At 34.2% G+C, this 22,499-nt stretch overlaps 1 protein-coding gene and 1 non-coding gene across 2 annotated transcripts in view; one reads left to right on the top strand and one right to left on the bottom strand.

The window, feature by feature from the left end:
- The window catches only part of GRM8 (glutamate metabotropic receptor 8), an 843,712-nt gene that overhangs the window by 703,271 nt on the left and 117,942 nt on the right, over positions 1 to 22,499 (top strand). The window lies entirely within an intron of this gene.
- Positions 15,850 to 15,979, bottom strand: LOC128560635 (small nucleolar RNA SNORA11). The gene has a single exon (XR_008373108.1). It is a non-coding gene; the product is annotated as a small nucleolar RNA SNORA11 (small nucleolar RNA).

The following is a 22,499-nucleotide window of genomic DNA, read 5'->3' as shown; positions in this document are numbered from 1 at the left end:
CAGGTGCCTTGCATGGGTACCTGCTTGACTCTGTTCACAAATAATTGCTTCTATCACTGTTTGACTCTTGAATTCCTAATTTCCAGCTTATTCCTGATCACTGATTATGTTCATCACTTTGGCTTTTGCAATACATCTTTGCTTGCCTTCCCTTGGCTTTTCTTCCTACTTCTTAATAAAGAACAATGATTTATTGCTCTTGGTGTGGTCCATCTAGCTACAATGGGCCCCAGATATCTGTGGATTTCACATCCATGGATTCAAAAAACCATCGCTGGAAAATATTCAGGAAAAAAGAGGATCATTGCATCTGTACTAAACATGTACAAATTTTTCTCTTGTTATTATACCATAAGCAGTACAACTATTTATGTAGCATTTATATTGCATTAGGTATTATAAGTAATCTAGAGATGATTTAAAGTAAATAGGAGGATGTGCTTGGATTATCTGCAAATAAATACCATTTTATATATGGGAAATTAAATGAATTTTGGAATCAGTAGAAGGTCCTGGAACTAATTCTCCATGGCCACCAAGGGAAGAATGCAATTTCTATACTATTTGTTTGAAATATGTTGCTTGGAAAACAGAATATAAAATTTGAGAGGGTAGAGGGTGGCTTTGTGGTGAAGCTACATAGTTGATCTCAGCTTTGCCATTTACTACATATAATATAGTACATGGTAAAAAGTGTTCTCTGTCTCTGTCTGTGTCTCTCTCTCCCCATCTATATAAATAGTGTGTGTGTGTGTGTGTGTGTGTGTGTGTGTGTGTGTGTAGAGAGAGAGAGAGAGAGAGAGAGGGACAGAGAGAACCCATACCAAGTTACATTCTCATTACACATTGTATAATTTTATCATGTATCAAATCATAGTAATACCAGTAAGAATGTTTTAGGATAAATGAGGAAATACATGTAGGGACTTTGAATTTTGCTTGGTGCAAGATTATAACTGTTAGCCATTTTTGCTCTTGATCCTTACATATGTTTAAATCTCTACTAACCTACCATGAATCATAAGTACTAGTTATTTTCTAAATGTTTTTATTTTTAATTACTATAGATCCATAATGGTTGCTTATTTTTAAAGGTTATGTGTGATATTTTGATACAGGCATACAATATGAATTAATCAAATCAGGGTAACTGGGGTTCTGTCACTGCAGGTGTTAGTATCTTTATGTTAGGAATATTCCAATTCCACCCTTTTAGTTATTTTAAACTATAACCTACTTTCTTGTTGATGATAATTCACTTTATTGTGCTCTCAGATGTTGTTCATTCTATCTAACTGCATTATTGCACTTATCAAATGCCCCCACTTCATCCTCCTTGCTACCATTCTCAGCCTCTGGCAACCATCATTTTACTGTCTCCGGGAGATCAGTTGTTTTAATATGTAGCTTCCACATATGAGTGAGAACATGTGAGATTTATCTTTATGTGCTGCTTTAACATGCGTTCTCCAGTCCCCTCCATCTTATTGCAAATGGTGAGACTATATTCTTACAACTGTCTAATATTCCATTTTGTGTATGTACTACAAGTTCATTATTAATTCCTCTGTTGATGGACACTTACATGGATTTCAAATATTGGCTGTTGTTAAAAATGCTACAATAAACATGGCAATGTAGATATATTTTCAGTGTACTGACTCCCCTTCTTTTGAATAGACACCTGCAGTGGGATTGCTAGATCATTTGGTAGTTCTAGTTGTGTTTTTTTGAGGAAACGCTATGCTGTCTTCCACAGTGGTTGTACAATTTACATTTTTACATGGACGAGGGTTCCCCTTTCTATACATTCTCAACGGCATTCATTATTGTCTGTCTTTTTGATAAAAACCTTTTTAACTGGGGTGAGATGATACCTCATTATAGTTTTTATTTGAATTTGTCTTACAAATAATGATGCTGAGTAGTTTTTTATGTACCTGATCACAATTTTTATGTCTTCTGAAAAGTCCTTTCAGATGCTTTGCCCATTTTTAATGGGATTATCTTATTTTTTCCTATATTGTTAGGAAAAACATTCTAGTTATTAATCTCTTGTCAAATGGGTAGTTTGCAAATATTTTCCCCATTTGGGGGCTGTCTGTTCACTTTGTTGATGGTTTCCTTTGCTGTGTAAAAGCTTTTTAGGTTTATGTGAAACCATTTGTCCAATTGTGCTTTGGTTGCCTGTGCTTTGGGGTTATTAAGAAGTACTTGCCCAGACCCATGCCACAAAGCATTTCCCCAATGTTTTCTTTTAATAGTTTTATAGTTTTATAGATATTGGATTTAAATCTTTAATCCACTTTGATTTGATTTTTGTATAGGGCAATAGAGAAATGTCAAGTTTCATTCTTATTTCATTTTTCCGCAGATGGATATATAGTTTTCCCAGCACCATTTTCTGAGGAAACTGTTCTTTCCCCCATTGTATGTTCTTAAAGCCTTTGTCAAAAATAAAGTCACTACAGATGTCAGGATTTTTTTTTCTGAGTGGACAGTTGCCTATTCTATTCTGTCCATTGGTTTAGGTGTTGTTTTTTATGTCAATACCATATTCTTGGTTACTACAGGTCTGTAGTATAATTTGAAATTGGATAATGTGTAAGGCCAGTAATTCTTAGATTTGCCTTTTTGAGGTTATTTTCCAGATCTTGGAGGCATGCTTCATTCTTCTTTTTAATTTTTTCTGTTTCTCTTCTGTATATTTTCAAATATGCTGTCTTCAAGCTAATTCCTTCTGCTTCTCGTTCAGTTCTGCTGTTGAAAGACTGTGCATTTTCCAACTGCATTTTTAGCTCCAGAATTTCTGCTTAATTTTTTAAAATATTATTTCAATCTCTTTGTTAAATTTCTGTGATAGGCTTCTGAACTACTTCTCTGTGTTGTCTTAAAGTTTATTGAGCTTCTTCAGGGCAGCTATTTTGGATGCTTTGTCTAAAAGGTTACTTATCTCCAGCACTCCAAGATTAGTTACTGGTACCGTATTCAATTCCTTCAGTGAAATCATGTTTTCCTGGATGTTCTTGGATGCTTGCGAATGTTCACTGATGTCTGAGCATTAAAGATTTTGGAATTCATTCTCACCTCTGAAGTCTCAGCTTACTTGAACCTGTCCTTCTTGAGAAGGCTTTCCATGTATTCAGAGAGAATTGAGTATTATGATCTATGTCTGTCTTTGGTCACTGCAGCTGTATCACTACTGGGCAGGGGCATCAATCCCATTAATTTGACTTTCGCAGAATTATGGTGGTACTACCTTGTTGGACTTGGGTAAGGTAAAGGAGAATCCCCTGGATTACCAAGCAATGTCTCTCACTCCGTTCCCTCAGTCTCTGTGCTGGTTTGCCGGAATTAGAAGTTACACTGGTAACATGGCCACCAGTGCCAGGTCGGTCGCCCCTGAAGACAGCCCAGTCTCACGCAAGCCCTGTGGTAACTGTTGCCTAGATACATCTAATGTTTATTTCAAGTCCAAGGGTTGCTTAGTCAGCAGGTGTTAAATTCTGCCAGGAATGGGTTCTTCAGGGCAATATGTTTCTTCTGGGTCAGGGTGAGTCTGGAAATGATATCCAGGAATTAGGACTTGAAACTGGGGACTTCAGGAGTCTGCTTGGTACTTTTCCTGTGGCTGAGCTAGTACCTGGGTGAAAAACAAAGTCCTCTAAACTCTTCCTTTCTCTTTTCTAAGTAGAAGAAAATACTTTCTGAGCTGTGCTGCCTAGAGTGGACAGTTGCCTAGGCTTGGCCACCACTGCTGGTGCCTCACTGTTCATGTGCACCCCAAATTCCCTGGCTTCCAGCCAGCACAACTACTGGAATTGTTCAAAGATTGCAGTCTTTATGACCTTACTTCCTTAGAAATTTATTCCAGGCTAACCCCTTTTTTCTTGTCATCCAGTAGTGGGGCTATCTAGAACTTGAGCTTCAGAGGTGGGGTGAAAGATTATCCTCTGGCTGGGTTAGTCTAAATGCTTCCAGCAGAGGTGCTGGCAGAATTATGCCCTGTGATGTGTACCCTGTGGCACGGCGTCCTTAGATCCACAACCCCTTTACTTTCCTCTCCACTTAGTGTCTATTGTGCACCATGGGGCTGCGGAACCCATGGCCTAGGCAGTTGAGATTCTTCCTTGCCCCTCTTCAGTGCCTCTTTCTTTGATACAATGTTGATAACAGGTACTGTGATCACTCATCTGATTTTTGGTTCTTCTGTAGGAGCTTACTTGTGTGAACAGTTACTGAATTTGGTGTTTGTGCGGAGGAACAATTGCCAGAGGTTTCTACTCTGCCATCTCACTCCATGCCCTCCTCCAAGAATGACTATTTAGAATTTTGGTCCTACCCTTTTCCTTATTTATTTGTTTATTTGTTGGTGCTATTTTTCTAAGCCTGAATTTACTCAAGTCATGACAGTGAGCTGTGAATATGTTGAAATGCCCTTCGCAAATGTGATATGTGAAAATTCTCAGGATCCAGTAGGGTATGAATTTTTATTTCTTTTTTTAATTATTTTTAGAGACAGTCTCACTTTACCACCTACGGTAGAGGCTGTGGTGTCGCAGCTCACAGCAACCTCCAACTCCTGGGCTTAGGTGATTCACTTGCTTCAACCTCCCGAGTGGCTTGGGACTACAGGTGCCCACCACAACACCTGGCTATTTTTTTGTTGCAGTTTGGCTCGGGCTGGGCTCAGCCACCCTTGGTATATGGGGCCTGCACCCTACCCAATGAGCCACAGGTGCCGCCCTTGAATTTTTATTTCATTTTAATTCCAACTATTCTCTGAATAATAGTTTTTGAAACAATAATTCTTTCATAATTTTCATTTAAAGAAAACTTAAAAGAGTTAAGGTACAATTTTATGTTACTTTTTGGTATTTTACACATTTTTAGCAAGCAGTTTGTATACATATACACACAGACACACAGATTCATACAAACACACTTTGTCATATACATACATTTTGCCATAATTTCTGTATATACACTTTGCCAGGACTCTGGGCATATGCCCCTTGTTAGGGCATTTTTAGGTACTTCTGAAGTCGGCTATGCTCAGTGTCTGTTGGGAGACAGTATTTCTGTGGATGTCACAGGTAGCTACCTGATCCCTTATCTGTGGAAACAACTTCCCTACACATGGCTCATTTTTCAGGGCACGAAGAGGTTTCTATCTAGTCTTTTGCTTTGTGTTTCTTCTTCATGCTATCTTGGGACACTTCCTTTAATATATTATTATATCCATATTTTTTCAAGTAGTTTTATGGGTTGTTAATAAAACTGAAGATACCAATGAAGAAGTTGTTATACTCATTTGCCACCAGTAAGAAAAACTCTGACCCCACTTCAGGTATAAATCAGATGGTGATTTATTATACCTGCATAGGCGCTTCGCTGCCCCAAAAGGCAGACGACCCCAAAATGAGGAGCAGGTTGATTTTTATACCATTTTTGTGCTGTGTTGGCAGGCAAGCTGGTGAGCACAGAAGCAGAAAGTGGCTAGTTAGCTCAGGGACGGGGTTACAGAGTTGGCTTAGTGGGGGCTACGGCATGGCAGTTGGCACTGGGACAAACTTAGCTTGGGAAACTTTGTTGGAGTAAGCTTTCACCATTGTTTTATCTGTGGCTAGGAGTTTTTGAGAACTCAGGGAACTTCCTTCTTCTATTCTGAAAACTGTTTCCAGATTTTGCCAGGGGTGGGGTGGGGGTTGAGATGTATGGGGACTTGGACTGCGACAGTTAGGGGCCTTTAGGGGTTTTTTATTGGGTGTTACAAAGTCTTAATATTTATACTTGATTAGGAGAAGAAACTAAGGACCATGGAATGGAACTAACATTCTCTTTAGAGGCAAAACACAGTTTTTTTTTAACATACATAAATTAAATTTAGCATCTTTTTAAAACAGTAGCCACCACGATTGATGTTTCCAAGACTGAAGTTTCCCTCTGTAAAAGAGGATAGTTTTCCAATCATAATAAAACTTATAAAAGCATGTACACTTTTCTTAATAGAAGGGCTACTTCTCCATTGAAATTTTAGCTGCTTTATCCTGCCAGATCCCTGATTTGAGACCTTACAATAAAGGTGCCAATCTGAAAAAACAAAATAAATAACTGGCTTTAACCACTTGTCTCACATTTAGAACTGAAATTATTCAAACATGCATCCTTTGTCATGAGTCATTTCATTTTATGAATTCAAAGTGTTTGTCTCTCAATCAAACAACTTCAAACAAAGGGAGATAATTCTTCAACGATACATATCTAACCCCTAAAGAATTCATTATTTATGGAATTAAGGGTATGAAAGTACTCAAACTGGGTTTTTGGCTTTCCAGAGATGTGAGTGTGTTCACTTTTCCCAGTTGCACGTTTATGATGCTTTATAGATGTAGCCATTGTACCTTATTGTGGTATTCTGAAATATGAGGGGGGTTTTGGCATTTCCTTTTAGAGAAAATTGTGGGTTAAACTGTCCAAATAAAATTGTTTTCAGGACAATTAACAAATTTTAAGCAGAGAATATTCAAATATCATGTTCAAAGTGGAACTCATTCTGAGGCCATTTATATTCCATACTTATTTATCATAGGAAAAATAAAATATCTGAGCATTTCCATCTGTACAGTAAATAAACTCTAAAGAAAAAAAGCAAAACAAAGCCATAAAATCTGAACAACAGTAACAAAATGCTAATACGGACTTTGTTTAATGATCTGAAGTGTCAAATACCAGAAACTCTCAGAATAACATTTTTTGCCTTCAAATTAATAATGAATTATACTATCGTAAGAGCAATTATTATAAACAAGTAATAAATTAATAATTGTACCTCTCAACAAGGATATGGAATATAACAAGTATAGTAAATGCAGGTGTTTGTTATAATTACTCATTTTTTAATAATGAGTTAAACTTTTGGATGGTTTATGTGTGACAAGGTAAGGATTCTTGTTTATAGCTTTTCCCAGCATTGTCTAGTAGTGAAGCAAGATGATTTGAATCAGTTTCTGTTAGATCATGCCTAGCTCTTAGCCCAGGCTATGAAGATAGTTTCTTGGCCTGAGCAATTCATATGAATCTTCATTCATTGTTTGCCTACTTAGCTTCTTCACATCCAGCTCTGGATGCTCTGCAGCCTGCCTTGGCACTGCGTCATGGGACCAGGCCATAAATGGTACCTTATTCTTCTCTAGTCACATGGACCAGAGTAAGCTTCCCAGGAATCTATCAAAAAGATAAATTGCATCCATTTTGTTCCATTGCTGTTTCTGTTCTAAATAATTTTATTTATGTTCTTTGTATTTGTTTTGTTTTTAAGTATTTTCTTGAGTTTTGAGATCATAATTTATTTTAACTGCTTTCACCCCTTCATCTTGAGTTACAGGCAACACATTTATCATTTACATTCCAAAAATAAGAAGAATCTTTGTCCCACAAACTAGAATCCCAAATTCCAACTTCCTTCTTCTTGTATTTATTCTGTTATTTGGCAAAAAAGGAAATAGAGAATTATTTTAAGAAATATAAATATTAAACATGTGATGTTCTAAATGTATCTCAATGAAGTTATATAATGTAATGCCCGGCAAAATAACACATATGACAATAAAATAGAAAGCAAGGAAGAACTATATTGTAAATTTTTTCTAAAAACAATTCGAGTTAACTATACTTTATATCTTCTTAAAAGTGTAGAACTATTGCTAGGTTTTGCTATATCATATGCTTTGCCTTTTGTTCCTTTCTTCCACTCTACTCTTTTGCTTGCTTTATTATTAGGTGATTTCTCCAAAATTTATCTGTATTGATTTTTATTTATTTATTTTTATATTTTTGTGTCTGCGTTTACACAGTTACTGATTCCAGATATACAATTATTATTCCTTTTAAACCAAAACCCCAAACTAAAACAATTTTTAAAACTCTACCTAATTCAACGCATTTTAAATTTCTTTTCTACAAATATAAAAACATTTATAAATTATTATATATGCACAAAAGAAGATAAGCTTTGATGTGCAAAAAAAAAAACAAACTATTGATTACAAAAGAGCACTGGGAGCAGAGAAGAAATCCCACTTCTCATTATCTGTGGTTTGGTGGGTAATGGAACCAAGTGCCCCTCTAGTCGTGATTCAAAATGCATTCAGCTTTCATCTTGAGTTTATGTGTATTCTATGTTTTGATTGATAAGCTTGTCATTGGTTTGCTTTTCAGGTATATCCGTAGTAATGTGTGTGATTTTCACAAACATGATTATCTAACAAATCTCTGGAAGTAGTAAAAAAGAGTGCATGGGCCTGAATGCAAGGAGGTCATATTTCATATTGTAATCAATAAAATGGGGCTAACCTCTAAGAGCTTAATATCTGAGTCAGGGTTGAGATTACCAGGGTGGAATAGATATAGTATTCCAGAGTTCATGTCATGCTTTGGGAGGTAGAGACACATTATAATCCATGCGAAGCCAAGTATTACATTTAGTTTCACTCATTCCTTTGACAAATTCCCTTTTCAGAACTACTCTTCTGTAGTCAAACAAAATATTGTTTCTGAGAAATCAAACTAACAAAGCTGGCATTTCAATTTTCTATTTCCATTTTCAAAATATAAAAATGATATATTTTCAGAGCTGCATCATTGTGCTTATTTAAGTAAACTAGCCCCAAAATATATCACACAGATTCTGTCAGTTATACAGTAATGGAACTATAACAATGATCCACCAGTGCTATACATTTTCTGAAATAAATTTTATACAGAGAATAGAATATGTAGGTTTTTTTCCAAAAATTTATCTGTTGCTATTATCATTATTTTAAATATTTTAAAATGGGAATAAAAACTAGAATCTCTATTTTTATTATTCTACATTTTTAATTTATTGGTGAGGTAAAATGTACATATATAATTTACCATCTTTATCATTTTAAAATTCGGTGGTAATAAATACATGTGTATTTTTCCCGTGTTTATCCACCTTCTTCAATCTACTTGGTGGCATCTGATAACTACCAGTCTACTATTCATCTTCATGAGATACACTTTGGAATTTTCACATATGAGTGAGAACATGTCATATTTGTCTTTCTGTGTTTGACTTACTTTATTTTCATAATGGCCTTCAGTCCCACCTGTATAGCTGCAAATAACGAGGTTTTATTCTTTTTTATTGATGAATAATATTCCATGGTGCATATATACCACGTTTTACTTATCCATTAATCCACTTAGGTGAGCTTAGATTGATTCCTTATTTTGGCTATTGTGACTTGTGAGTAATAAACATGGGAATGCAGGTATCTGTTAGGCAACATGGGAGTGTGGGTATCTGTTTGGCATGCTGATTTTCTGGTTATTGGATACACACACACAGAGTTCTGGGATTGCTAGATCATGTGAAAATTCTATTTTAAGGTTTTGGAGGAACCTCTGTACTGTTCTCCATTAAGGCTGCATGAATTTATATTCCCATCAACAATGTACACATACAAGGATTCCTCTTTCTTTGACATCCTCATCAGTGTTATTGCCTTTTTGATACAAGCCATTATTACCAGAGTGAGATGGTATCACGTTCTAGTTTTGATTTGCCTGTCTCTGATTATTAGTGACATTCATCATTGTTTTTTCATATAACTGTTGGCCATTTGTATGTCTTATTATGAAAAATATCTATTCAGATTTTTTTTCATTTTTAAATCAGATCACTTTTTTGCTATTGAGTTGTTTGAACTCCTTAAATATTATGTTTATTAACCTTGTCAGATGGGTAGTTTGGAAATATTTTCTCCCATTCTGTGGGTTGTCTTTTCACTTTATTGATCGTTTTCTTTTCTGTGCAGAGCTTTTAGTTTGATGTAATCACAATTGTCTATATTTGATTTGGTTCCCTATGCATTTGAGGTCTTACATGTATACAAAAAAAATTTGCCCACATTGATATCCTGGAGTGTTTCTCTAATTCTCTTCCTCTTACCAGTCTTATAGGTTCAGGTCTTAGGTTTAAGTATTTAGTGCATTTTGACTTGATTTTTATGTAAGGTGACAGATAAGGATTTAGTTTCATTCATCTGCATACAGTTATTCATTTTTCCCAGGACCATGTATTGAAAAAAAAATGTCCTTTTCATACTGTACATTCTTGGAGCCTTTGTCAAAGATGAGCTGGGTGCAAATATGTGGATTTATATCACTGTTTTCTATGCTGTTCCACGGTCTATGTGCCTGGTTTTTCTGGCAGTACCATGTTGCTTGGGTTACTACAACTTTGTAGTAAATATTGATGTCAGGAATTGTGATGCCTTTAGCTATTTTCTTTTTGCTCGTGATTGCTTTAGCTATTGTGGTTCAATACAAATTTTAGATTTTTTTCTATTCCTGTGAAGAATGTTATTGGTATTTTGAAAGGAAAATTAGTGATATGTAAATTGCTTTGGGTGGTATTGTCACTATAATAATATTAATTCTTCCAATCCATGAATATGGAAAAATTTTTCCATTTTTTGTAGCCTCTTCCATTTCTTTCACCAGAGTTTTAAAAAGAAAAATGTAAAACTTCCATTTATTTCACTTTTTTGGGTAAGATAGATTTCTAGCTATTTCTTATGTTTTGTAGCAATTTTAAATAGGATAGCTTTCTTTATTTCTTGTTCAGATTTTTAACTGATGGGATATGTAATTGTTACTGATCTTTGTATTTTGATTTTGTAATCTCCAGCTTTACTGAATTCAGTTATTAGTCCTAACAGAAATTTTGTGAAGTCTTTAGGTTTTTCTAGGTATAAGATCATGTCATCTATGACAGTTTTTCCCTATTCGGTGCAATGTTAGCCATGTGTTTGACATAGATGGCCTGTATTATATTGAGTTATATCTGTATAGAGGTATATTCTCTAATCATTTTGATGAAGGTTTGATATTGAAGGGATCTTCAATTTTATCAAATGATTTTTGACTTCTTGAAATAATAATATGGTTTTTGACTTGATTGTGTCAATATGACGAATTATGTTTATTGATTTGCATGTCATCCGTGTGTCCCTGGGGTGAATCCCACTCCATCATGGTGAATGATCTTTTTAAAGTGTTGTTGAATTTGCTTTGCTAATGCTTTGTTGAAGATTTTTGCATCTATGTTCATCAGTGATATCGGACTTTGGTTTTCTTTTTGTTGTTTTCTTGTCTGGTTTTGTTATCAGGGTAATTCTATCTTCATAGAATGAGTTTGGAAGTATTCTCTCCTCAAATTTTTTTGAAGAGTTTGAGTTTTACTGGTAATAATTCTTTTTTTTTTTTTTTTTAATTTTTTCAGCTTCATTGAGGATACAAAGAAGTAGGTTACACTGATTGCCTTTGTTAGGTAAATTCCATCTTATAATTATGTCCTGTTCCTTAGAGGTGTGCCGTACACTGTAACTGCCTCATCCTTCTCCCTCCCCACCTCTTCCTCATTCCCTTACCCCCTGCCTTGAATTGATTTGAGTTTTCCTCTTATGTGGGTATGTACTAGATCATCTACTGGCTTCATATTAGAATTGAGTACATTGGATTCTTGCTTCTACATTCTTGTGATACTTTGCTAAGAAGAACATGTTCCAACTCTGTCCAGGGTAATAATTCTTCTTTAGATGTTTGGTAGAATTCAGCAGTGAATTTCTATGTCCCACACTTTTCTTTGATGGGAGATTTTTATTACAGCTAAATTCCTTACTCATTATTGGGTTATTGAGGTTCTCCATTTCTTCATGTTTTAGTCTTGGCAAGTTGTACCCATCTGGGATTTTATCTATTTATTCTATTTTTTTAATTTGTTGACATATAGTTGTTCTTAAGAGTCTCCAATAATTATTTATATTTCTGTGGTTTCAGTTATGTCTACTTTTTCATTTCTAAATATATTTATTTGGGCCTTCTCTCTTTTTCCCTATGAGAGACTAGCTAACAGTTTGTAAATTTTATTTATCTTTTCCAGAAATCAGCTTTTTATTTATTGGTCTTCTGTATTTTTTTTAGTCTTAGTTTCATTTATTTCTGTTCTGATCTTTAGTATTTTCTTCTGCTTAAATTTGGAGTTGGGTTTATTCTTATTTTATGTGCATCACTAAGTAGTTTTTTGAAGTCTTTCTATGTTTTTGCTATAGATGTTTATTGCTGTGTTCTTCCTTATTGTTTTTGCTATATCTCATAGATAGTGGCATGTTTCCGTTTTCATTTGTTTCAACAATTCTTTAAATTTTTTATTTTAATTTTTTCATTGACCCAGTGGTCTTTCAGGAACATGTTGTTTAATTTCCATGTGTTTATATGTCTTTTAAGGTCCTTCTTTTTATTGAGATCTAGTTGTATTGTGTCATGGTTGGAAAAGATAGTTGATACTATTTTTATTTTTTTGACTTTGTCCAGACTTGATTTGTAGCCTAAGGTATAGTTTACCATGAAGAATGTCCCAGGAGTTGCAGGTAAGAATATATTTTACAGCAGTTGGGTAAAATGTTCTATAACTATTAGTTAGGCCTGTTAGATTCTACTGTGTAGTTTAACTCTGCTATTTCTTTGTTGATGTTCTGTCTGAATGATCTGGCCATATCAGAGTGGGGTATTAAAGTCCCTATACTATTATTGTATTAAAGTCTGTCTCTCTCATATATATATAAGCTCCTAAGGTTGAGTACATAGGTATTTTAATTGTTATACCCTCTTGCTGACTTGACCCTTTTATCATTATTTGGTGACCTTCTTTTTCTCCATTTACAGTCTTTGATTTGCAGTCTATTACAGTCTACTTTATTTTATTTTATCTCATAGAAGTTTAGTTTTGGGGTTTTATTTAGTTTCTAGTTACATGGAATATCTTTTCTGACACTTTACTTTCAGTTTATGTGTGTCTTTTTGTGTCTTTGTGTCTTTATATATTAAATGGATTTCCTTTTTTTTTTTTTTTTTTTGCTCATTGCAGCTTTATTCATAACAACTAAAAACTGTAACATGACCCAAGTATTCATCAACAATAGAATGGATAAATAAATTGTGACACATTATGTAATGGAATACTACATAGTAGTGTAAAAGAATAACTACTGAATAATAAATCAGGGACAAATCTGACATATATAATGTTGAGTGAAAGTAATCAAACCCACAAAAGAATACTTACTATATAAATCCATTAATACAAATTTCAAAAACATGAAAAATAATGGGGAAATAGGTAAGCATGCTTATCCTTATGGGAAGAGAGTTTACTGATTGAGAAGGATCAAAACTGAGTTTTTCAAAATCTGAATTTTTTTTGAGACAAGTTCTGGCTCTGTCACCCAGGCTGTAGTGCAGTGGCACATCATAGCTCACTGCAATGTTGAACTCCTGGACTCAAGCAATCCTCTCACCACAGCCTCCTAAGTAACTGGTAATGCCAAATTACCCTACCGAAGTAATTTTTTACTTTATTTTATTTTATTTTTTGTAGAGACAGGATCTCGCTATTCTGTCCAGGCTAGTCTCAAACTATGTCTTTCTTTCCTTCCTTTCCTTCCTTTCCCTCCCTTCCTTCCTTCCTTCCTTCCTTCCTTCCTTCCTTCCTTCCTTCCTTCCTTCCTTCCTTCCTTCCTTCCTTCCTTCCTTCCTTCCTTCCTTCCTTCCTTCCTTCCTTCCTTCCTTCCTTCCTTCCTTCCTTCCTTCCTTCCTTCCTTCCTTCCTTCCTTCCTTCCTTCCTTCCTTCCTTCCTTCCTTCCTTCCTTCCTTCCTTCCTTCCTTCCTTCCTTCCTTCCTTCCTTCCTTCCTTCCTTCCTTCCTTCCTTCCTTCCTTCCTTCCTTCCTTCCTTCCTTCCTTCCTTCCTTCCTTCCTTCCTTCCTTCCTTCCTTCCTTCCTTCCTTCCTTCCTTCCTTCCTTCCTTCCTTCCTTCCTTCCTTCCTTCCTTCCTTCCTTCCTTCCTTCCTTCCTTCCTTCCTTCCTTCCTTCCTTCCTTCCTTCCTTCCTTCCTTCCTTCCTTCCTTCCTTCCTTCCTTCCTTCCTTCCTTCCTTCCTTCCTTCCTTCCTTCCTTCCTTCCTTCCTTCCTTCCTTCCTTCCTTCCTTCCTTCCTTCCTTCCTTCCTTCCTTCCTTCCTTCCTTCCTTCCTTCCTTCCTTCCTTCCTTCCTTCCTTCCTTCCTTCCTTCCTTCCTTCCTTCCTTCCTTCCTTCCTTCCTTCCTTCCTTCCTTCCTTCCTTCCTTCCTTCCTTCCTTCCTTCCTTCCTTCCTTCCTTCCTTCCTTCCTTCCTTCCTTCCTTCCTTCCTTCCTTCCTTCCTTCCTTCCTTCCTTCCTTCCTTCCTTCCTTCCTTCCTTCCTTCCTTCCTTCCTTCCTTCCTTCCTTCCTTCCTTCCTTCCTTCCTTCCTTCCTTCCTTCCTTCCTTCCTTCCTTTCTTTCTTGCCCTGGGTTAGAGTGCTATGCCAGCATAGCATAGCTCACAGCCACCTCAAACTCCTGGGTTCAATTGATCTTCTTGTCTCAGCTTTCTGAGTAGCTGGGACTACAGGTGTACAGGCGCCTGCCACAACGTCCAGCTAGTTTTTTTTTTCTTTTTTTCTTCTTCTTCTCTTTTTAGTAGAGATGGGGGTCTTACTTTGCTCAGGCTGGTCTCAGACTCCTGAGCTCAGGTGATCTCCCCACCTCTGCCTCCTAGAGTACTAGGATTATCGGTGTGAGCCACAGTGTCTGTCTGAGAAGTGGATTTCTTAAAGGCAGTTGAATCTTGTTTCTCTTTCTACTCAGCTGCTCTTTACTTTTAGTTGGGACATTCAAACCATTTATCTTCAATGTCATTATTGATGAATTGGGACTTACTACTACTGTTTGTTGCTTGTTTTGTGATTATTTAGAGTCTTCTCTCTTCCTTTCTTACTACCTTTCCTTGTAATTTAGTCATTATCTCTGGTAGTATATTCTAATTTGTTGCATTAGTTTTAGTTAATGTGTTACAGGTTTTTGTATTATGGTTACCATTGGCTTACAAAAAATATCTTATAGATATAACAAGTTATTTAAAACCTAACATCTCAGATCACAAAGAAAAAAATACAAAAAAGGGAAAAATAACCACACAAAAAACTATACTTTAACTCCATCCCCTCCATTTTGACTTTTAGTTGTCTCAATTTACATGTTTTATGTTGCCTGTCTCTTACTAGGTTGCTGTGTAGCTACTTTTTTGATAGATTTGTCTTTTGGGCTTTATACTAGAGATATGAGTTGATTGCAAATCACAAATACAGTATTATGAGTTGATTCCACACAGAAATACAGCACTAGAATATTCTGGGTTTGTCTACGTACTTAAATTTACTACTACATTTTACACCTTGAAAAGACTTATTTTGCACGATGGTGATTTTTCCCCCTTAGGATTGAAAAACTCTCTTTAGTATTTTTTGCAAGATGGGACTGGTGGTGGTGAATTCTTTCAGCTTCTGTTTGTCTAGGAAAGATTTTATGTCTTCTTCATGTTTAAATGAAAATTGTTTTAGGTTTGGATGGCAGTTTATTTTTTCTCTGGACACTTAAAAATATCAGTCCATTTCCTCCTGGCCTGTATAGTTTCTGTTTAGAAGTCTATTGTCAAACTTCTTTTTATATTACCTGCTTCTTTTTTTCTTGCTTTTTTTTTTTTTACATTTTCTGAAAATTTTATTAGGCAATTTTTCTAATTTTTCTAAAACTAACTATTAGGATAGTTTTATTATAAGTTAGAACATTGTAGCAGCAAAATACAGATGCATTTTCATATTAAAAGATAAATACAGTACAGTTGAAAAAATTATACAGTGATCACCCATACACTCACCACATACATTTTATAATTTTCATCTTCACATGTAGGGGATTTGTTCATAGGGAGGCCACAAGTTTTGTGTGCCCCTCATCACAACACCACAGAATCTTGTTGGGTGTGTTATAAACAGAGGAGCCATTCTTTAGGCCCCCTGCTCTGAGCACACCCCTTTTTCTTGCTGGTTTTAGGATTATCTCTTTGTCCTTGATATTTGAAGGTTTAATTATTAAATGCTTTGGGGTAGTCTAATATGGGTTGAATCCTTTCGGTATTTTAAGACATTCTTGTACATGGATATTTGTATCTTTCTCAATTTTTTGAACGTTTTCAGTTATTATTTCTTTCAATAAGCTTTCTGCCCCATGCTCTTGCTCAGCTCCCTCTTTAACACCAGTAATTCATTGATTTCATCTTTTAAAGTAATTTTCTATATCTTGTAGATGATGTATATCATTTAAGCAGTAAATAAAGGATACATTAAATTTATTTTGGAAGAGGAATAGCAACAGTTACAATGTTGGGTAAAATAAGTAGAAAAGTATGGAGGAGGAGAGATTGGTAGTGACTATTGCTAATTGTGCCTATTATGCCTACCCTGTTCTAGGTTTGTTATATGAATTCATCTATTTAATCCTCAAAACATCCTCAAAAATCATTTGAAGTGATTTTTTTTGATTAAAGTGATTATTATTGAGCTATTTTCTGAGGTGAGGAAGTTGAAGCTGAGAAATATATTTAGTAAGTTATAAATCAAAGACATAAACCCTGGTGTGATTCCAAACCTTACTATTGATCGAAATATAAAAGCTCTTTAAATGCCCAAGGTAAATGTGACTTTTAGGATATTTAGGATAGTTTTATTATAAGTGAGAAAATTATAGCAGCAAAATACAGGTGCATTTTCATATTAAAAGATAAATAAGACCAACAACATATATAAACAATTTTAAATATGTGTATTCAACTAAAATGCCTTGACCAATACCTGAAACATAGTGTATCCTCAGAAATTTTGTTATTATACATTAGTTTTATTTTTCAGATTAGTGTTAACTAGGCATTCAAGGCTCGAAGCATGTATTATAAAGAGAAAGCATATAGAAATGTGTTTTGAAGCATTTGCTTGTGTTGTGTAATTCTTCAAAGTCTCCATAATATGGTGGTGCATATTTTATTACATTTATAATTTTATTTCTTGTTTTTTTTTTTTTTTTTTTTTTTGAGACAGATTCTCACTTTGTCACCCTAGGTATAGTGCCGTGGCATCAGAGCTCACAGTAACCTCAAAGTATTGGACTCAAGTGAGTCCTCAGCCTCAGACTCCCAAGTAGCTGGGACTATAGGTGCCCACCACAATGCCTGGCTATATTTTAGAGTCCAGACTCAGGCTTGTTTTGAACTCCTGAGCTTAAGTAATCCAACTGCCTCAATTTCCCAGAGTGCTAAGATTATAGGCATAAGCCACCATGCCCAGCTATAATATTATTTCTTAATGCCTACAAAATTGAATTCGATTATATTATCTCAAGATTATACATTAAAAATATTATTAGCACATGCTTTTTATGTAATGCTAGGTTAAGTAATACAATCTGAAGCCACAATATGAGGCTTATTAATGGCACATATTGGCAACCTTGCTGACTTGAAGGGGATTAAAAACTAATAAAAGAGTTAATTATAATATTTGAACATAATAGAATTCTCATACAAATGATGCAAACAAAATTGCATGAGATAAGAGGAGGAATGGGCCACTTGTGAATCAAGTGTCCAGGGGTAGTTTAAGAAAAGAGGCATTTGAAATAATTCTTGAAGAAATAGTGGTGTTTTTATAGTGAAGAATGAAATAATGGTCTTCACAGCAGAGGGAATAAATAATCCAGAAGACAGCCAAGAGACATACGAGAATTGATGAAAGCATATAAGGTCTGTATGGACATTTTATGTGATGCTAAAATGTAGATCGAGGCATAATGTTTAAAGGCTTGAAGTCAGGTTACCAATTTGTAATTTTGCTTTGTAATTAACGAGTAGTCATTTTAAATTTCTGTTGGTAAACAAGTAAAAGAAGATGTTTAGAATATTTTTATCTACTCAGGATTTATATATGTAAGAAATGTTAGAAGAGAAAAAATGACCAACTACACAGTTCCTTCATGGTAGCCTAGGAATGGTGTTATACTGAATGAATAGAGCCACACAATACCATGAATACATAAAAGACAAATTATATATGACCAATATAGAGTATTAAATTCAATTAAAAACTAGAGAAATCAAGAAGAAAATCTCTTAGGGAATATGATTAATCCATTTTCAGACATGTTGAGCTCATGCTTTGGTTATGTTTCATGGTGCTTAGCCAGCAGGCCATTGGAAATGTTTTTGTTTCTAAGTGACAAGATCAAGACAAAAGTATAGCAATGGTTTTTGAAGCCAGGGAATGGTTGACCTCTGGCAGGAAAGAACAAGTCTGAAAATGTTAAAGATAAAAGTATACACATCATTGGGCAAATCAGCAAAGGGAGAGAGAGAGAGTTTCATAACAATAGAACAGACACAATAGTAATAGTGTTCATATGTCAAGAGGGCTTGAAAAAAAGAGGTAAAAGAGGAAAAAAAGATTGAGAAGAGGTTATTGGATTTGGATGCTGATGCCATTCCCATGAGTATTTCACTCAAATAAATTGTATAAACTACTTTGCCTTGGGATAATGGTATATGTGGTATAAACATTATTTCTAAGTGATTGATGAAGGAAAGAAAAGAAAAAACACAAAAGCTAAAGATTGCAACTATGTCACAGACCATTTTCAAGGTCTTGGACATGAGGTTATGTTTATAAAATAATACAGAAAAAAAGTAACACAACAATATTATGTTAGATTAGATTATAGTTGTATTTTTCTTAATTTTCCCATTTTTTTGTATCTATAATTGTTAATGTATCTTAGAATAAAGGCTGTGCATGGAAGGATTTTTTTTCTCCTTTTCTCCTCAATTAGACTTGTCAGCTCTCTAATTTTTATTGGCTAGTCCATAATTTTTATTGGCTAGTCCATAGTGCAAAGTATTAGTGGATTTTGTTTTAAATTGCCATTATTTTGTCCTCTGATTCTCTTATTATTAATTCTTCCCTCAATTCATCTTAGTTTTACATATTATTTTTTTGCCTAGTTTTGTGAGTTGAATACCAACTTCATTTATTTCACTATTTCTCATATCATAATAAAAGCATTGAAGAACACAAAATTTTGTTCTAAGTACAGATCTGTTTGAATGGAGCATCCTCATCCATTCAGAAGAAAAAAAAATTTTTTACTAAAAAGCATTTGCACTAGAATGTTCATTGCAGCTCATTATCTTTTATTTCTAAAGGGTCCTACTTGCCATTTTGACCTGACTTACTAAAAAAAGTTATTTAATTCTAAGTGGTTGCATTTTATGTCTATGATCTTTATTTCTGGTTGTTATGAGAAAATGTTATCAGAAAATGTAACCTAAATAATAGTTTTAAAATTAATCTCTTAAAAATTTCCACAATCTATTTTTTAAGTACATTTTCACTGAGCTATAGAATTTTTTAATTTATAATTTCTCTGATATTTTTGTCTTGTTCTATGCTTTTGTTGCCCATAAAAGAGAATACAAGTTCTCTTTTCATTGATACCTGGGGGTTGAATTTAGATTATTATTGTTATGTTTCTGGATTACATTATATATCCTTTTAAACTATTTTTGTTAGTTTAATCCAGTTTTGCAGCTAGGCTTCCTCACATTGTGGTAGCATTCTCACATGGTTTAGTTATCACGGCCACATCTTGCATCATGTTTCCCTTTATGACCATCTCAGATTTGCTTAGGGAGACTCTGTTACCTATGCAGGCAATGTTTTCAATAAAATGTCTTTTAAATTATCTATTTTCAGTCATTACATATGTGGTAAAGTTTTCCTCCAGTGCTCACACATAAAAGAAAGCTTATCAGATCATTTATTATGTAATAATAAGAGTTTCTCTTAAAAATCTTACATTTCTTTTTATTTTTTGTATTTTAGTAGAAATGTTCGAGATTATCATTTTTAAAAAAATTATAACCATATTTTAGTCCTGCTTGAAATTTATTGAAATTCGTTTAACTTATAAACCTCTATCAAAAAGTCTTGCTTTTTTTCAGTCCTTTCCATTGATTTTGACTATCAATCTATTTACATAGATTTTTTTTTGCAAAGAAATAATTTATTTTATAATACTTTTGATTGTAAAAATTTTTCTCCTATAGAAATGTTAGTTGTCCATAATTTTCTCAATGATCTCTGCCTTCGATTTTCTTCCATTTTTTTTTATCTTTGTATTTTTTTCTTCAATGGTTAGAGAAACTTTATCAATTTGTTTCTACAACAGTAATTTGCTTTTAGGCAAATTATATCTTTCATTACAGTCTTTCCTCTATAAATTTTAATTTAATATTTCATATTTAGCTCTCTGTACTTGTTTTTATGTCTTCCTTTTCATTAGACTTCTCAACTTTTTATTTAAACCTGTTCTTGTTTATTAACTGTTTTTATACAGATGATTTTAAGAGCCCACTGGTCCAGCAAGGTTATATTTGGAAAAAGGCAACCCCTTCCCAGTAGTGCTTCCTCCATTTTAGATGTTCAACGTCAACTACATTCAACTTTTCAAATTAACATTTCCTTAATGTGTTCTACTTCTTGCTTCTGAATAACTTGCTTACATTTAATTCTTTTTATTTGTTTATTTTTCTATCAGTTTGTAGTGACTTCTCACTTTGTAAAATGAGGACTTCTCTTCTTACCTGTCCCGCCCCCCTGCCCTCCCCCCCCCCATGGTTTACATCCCTGTCCTATCATTCTTTAGGTATAGCCACACTGTAACTTACATTATCATGGTCATTAGAGATACAGTTCCTAACTGTGTCACCTGTTATGCTTTGATTACTTTTACTTTCTTGGAAATTATTTTTGATGTCCCTGTATCTAATAATCTTCATTTTAAAACTATTTGTTTGTTTTTTTGTTGTTTCTGTTGTTTGTTTTTTATGTATATAATAATTTACTCCCAAACTTCCCCCCACAGGACATCTTTAAAGGCTCTCTCCAGCTTCTCCAATGTAGATTGGCACCTCTCCAGGTAGACAGCAGAGCTTCCATCCTAGGATCTCCCGAGACTGCTAATCTGAGGATGTTCATCACATCTCTTTTGTGATGCATATCCTGTTTCCTATAACCAATCCCCACCCTTCCTTCATTTATTCTTTTATTCAAGTGCCGCACATCAACCAATAGCTTCCTGAGAATGAGAAATGGATGAAATTTTTTTTCTTGACAACTTGAATATTTGAAAATGTTTCATTTTACTGTTATATTTAACAAATAGGTTTCCAAGGTCTAGGTTGTGAATCATTTTAATTTAGGGTTAAAATGGGGACTGCTTTCTTATTTCCTGGTGTCAGGTTATGGGTATTTTATTATTTGCAACATCTTTTTCTTTTATTTTTACTCTCCAGAATCTTTTAAGATCATCATTTGGAGTATTCTAAAATCTCAGCAGGATACAGCTTAATGGTTATATGTTATTATATGGTATGCTGGGATATCAAAGACTTTTTTAATCTAGAATTTCATATCTTTAGGAAAAAGAATTAGATTTTTTTGTTTGATAATTCCAATTCCCAAATTTCTTTCTTTAAACTTCTTTGTGTATATGTGTGTGTGTGTGTCTATGTCTGTGTGTATCTGTGGCTCCTATACTGGTCCCTTAAATTTCATATCTTATTATTATCTTAATCTATTCTCCTGTCTAATTATTTTTATTCTCCTCATTTACTTTTCTAGGTCTTTTTGCTCTAATTTCTGGGAGATTATTCCCTTCAACTTTACTTCTAATTCTTCTCTTCAATTTCCATTTCTGAAATTATAATTCTGAATTATAGTTAATTATTTTTCTAGAATTATAAATATTAGTGATAGTTAATGTTAATTAAGGTAACTATAAATATACTATTAACCATAATAATTATGATTAATTTATAACTCCTTTTATAAAAGTTCTTTTTTAGCAAATTCTTATTTCATGCACATACGTTTCAGAATCTCTAAAATTATTAATAATTTTGGCTTCCTTTCCTCTCCATGCATAGACTCTATATTTTCCAAATTGCTTTTTCTTCCCATTTATTTGGTTCAATGTCAATTTTGTATGGCCCAAAATTTTCTCAAATACCCAATGATCTTTGGGCTTCCACTCATATTTAATAATATCCTAAAAATCTTTTTTAAAACTTTCTTCAGATGAATGTGTTTTTTGACAGTGAGCTTCGCTGAAAAATTACCTAATGTCAAAATATTTAAAATTTTTTCTATTATGTTGCTGAATCTAAAAATCCACAAAGGTTAATCTTCAAATCTCCTGCCTAGAGGATATTAGCCAGGCTGATAGTATTCCATGACCCTGACAGAACAAAGAGGTTGGAGAACTCAACACTCAGTATCTAGACTTTTACTTGGTATAATTTATTTCAATTTGGCACCTCAATTTCAGCTGTTCCAGCTGTTTTCAACCAAGAGACAAGTTGCTTTACCTTATGAGAAGAGTATCATTTAGGGTTATTTTGAATAAAATATGCAAATTGATATTATGACCTTTGTGATGTTTTCAGATGGA

The sequence above is a fragment of the Nycticebus coucang genome, chromosome 11 (genome assembly GCF_027406575.1).
Source record: "Nycticebus coucang isolate mNycCou1 chromosome 11, mNycCou1.pri, whole genome shotgun sequence".
In the NCBI taxonomy this organism is placed as follows: Eukaryota; Metazoa; Chordata; class Mammalia; order Primates; family Lorisidae; genus Nycticebus; species Nycticebus coucang.
The sequence above is the reverse complement of the archived record's forward strand: the minus strand, read 5'-3'. Positions and strand labels throughout refer to the sequence as shown.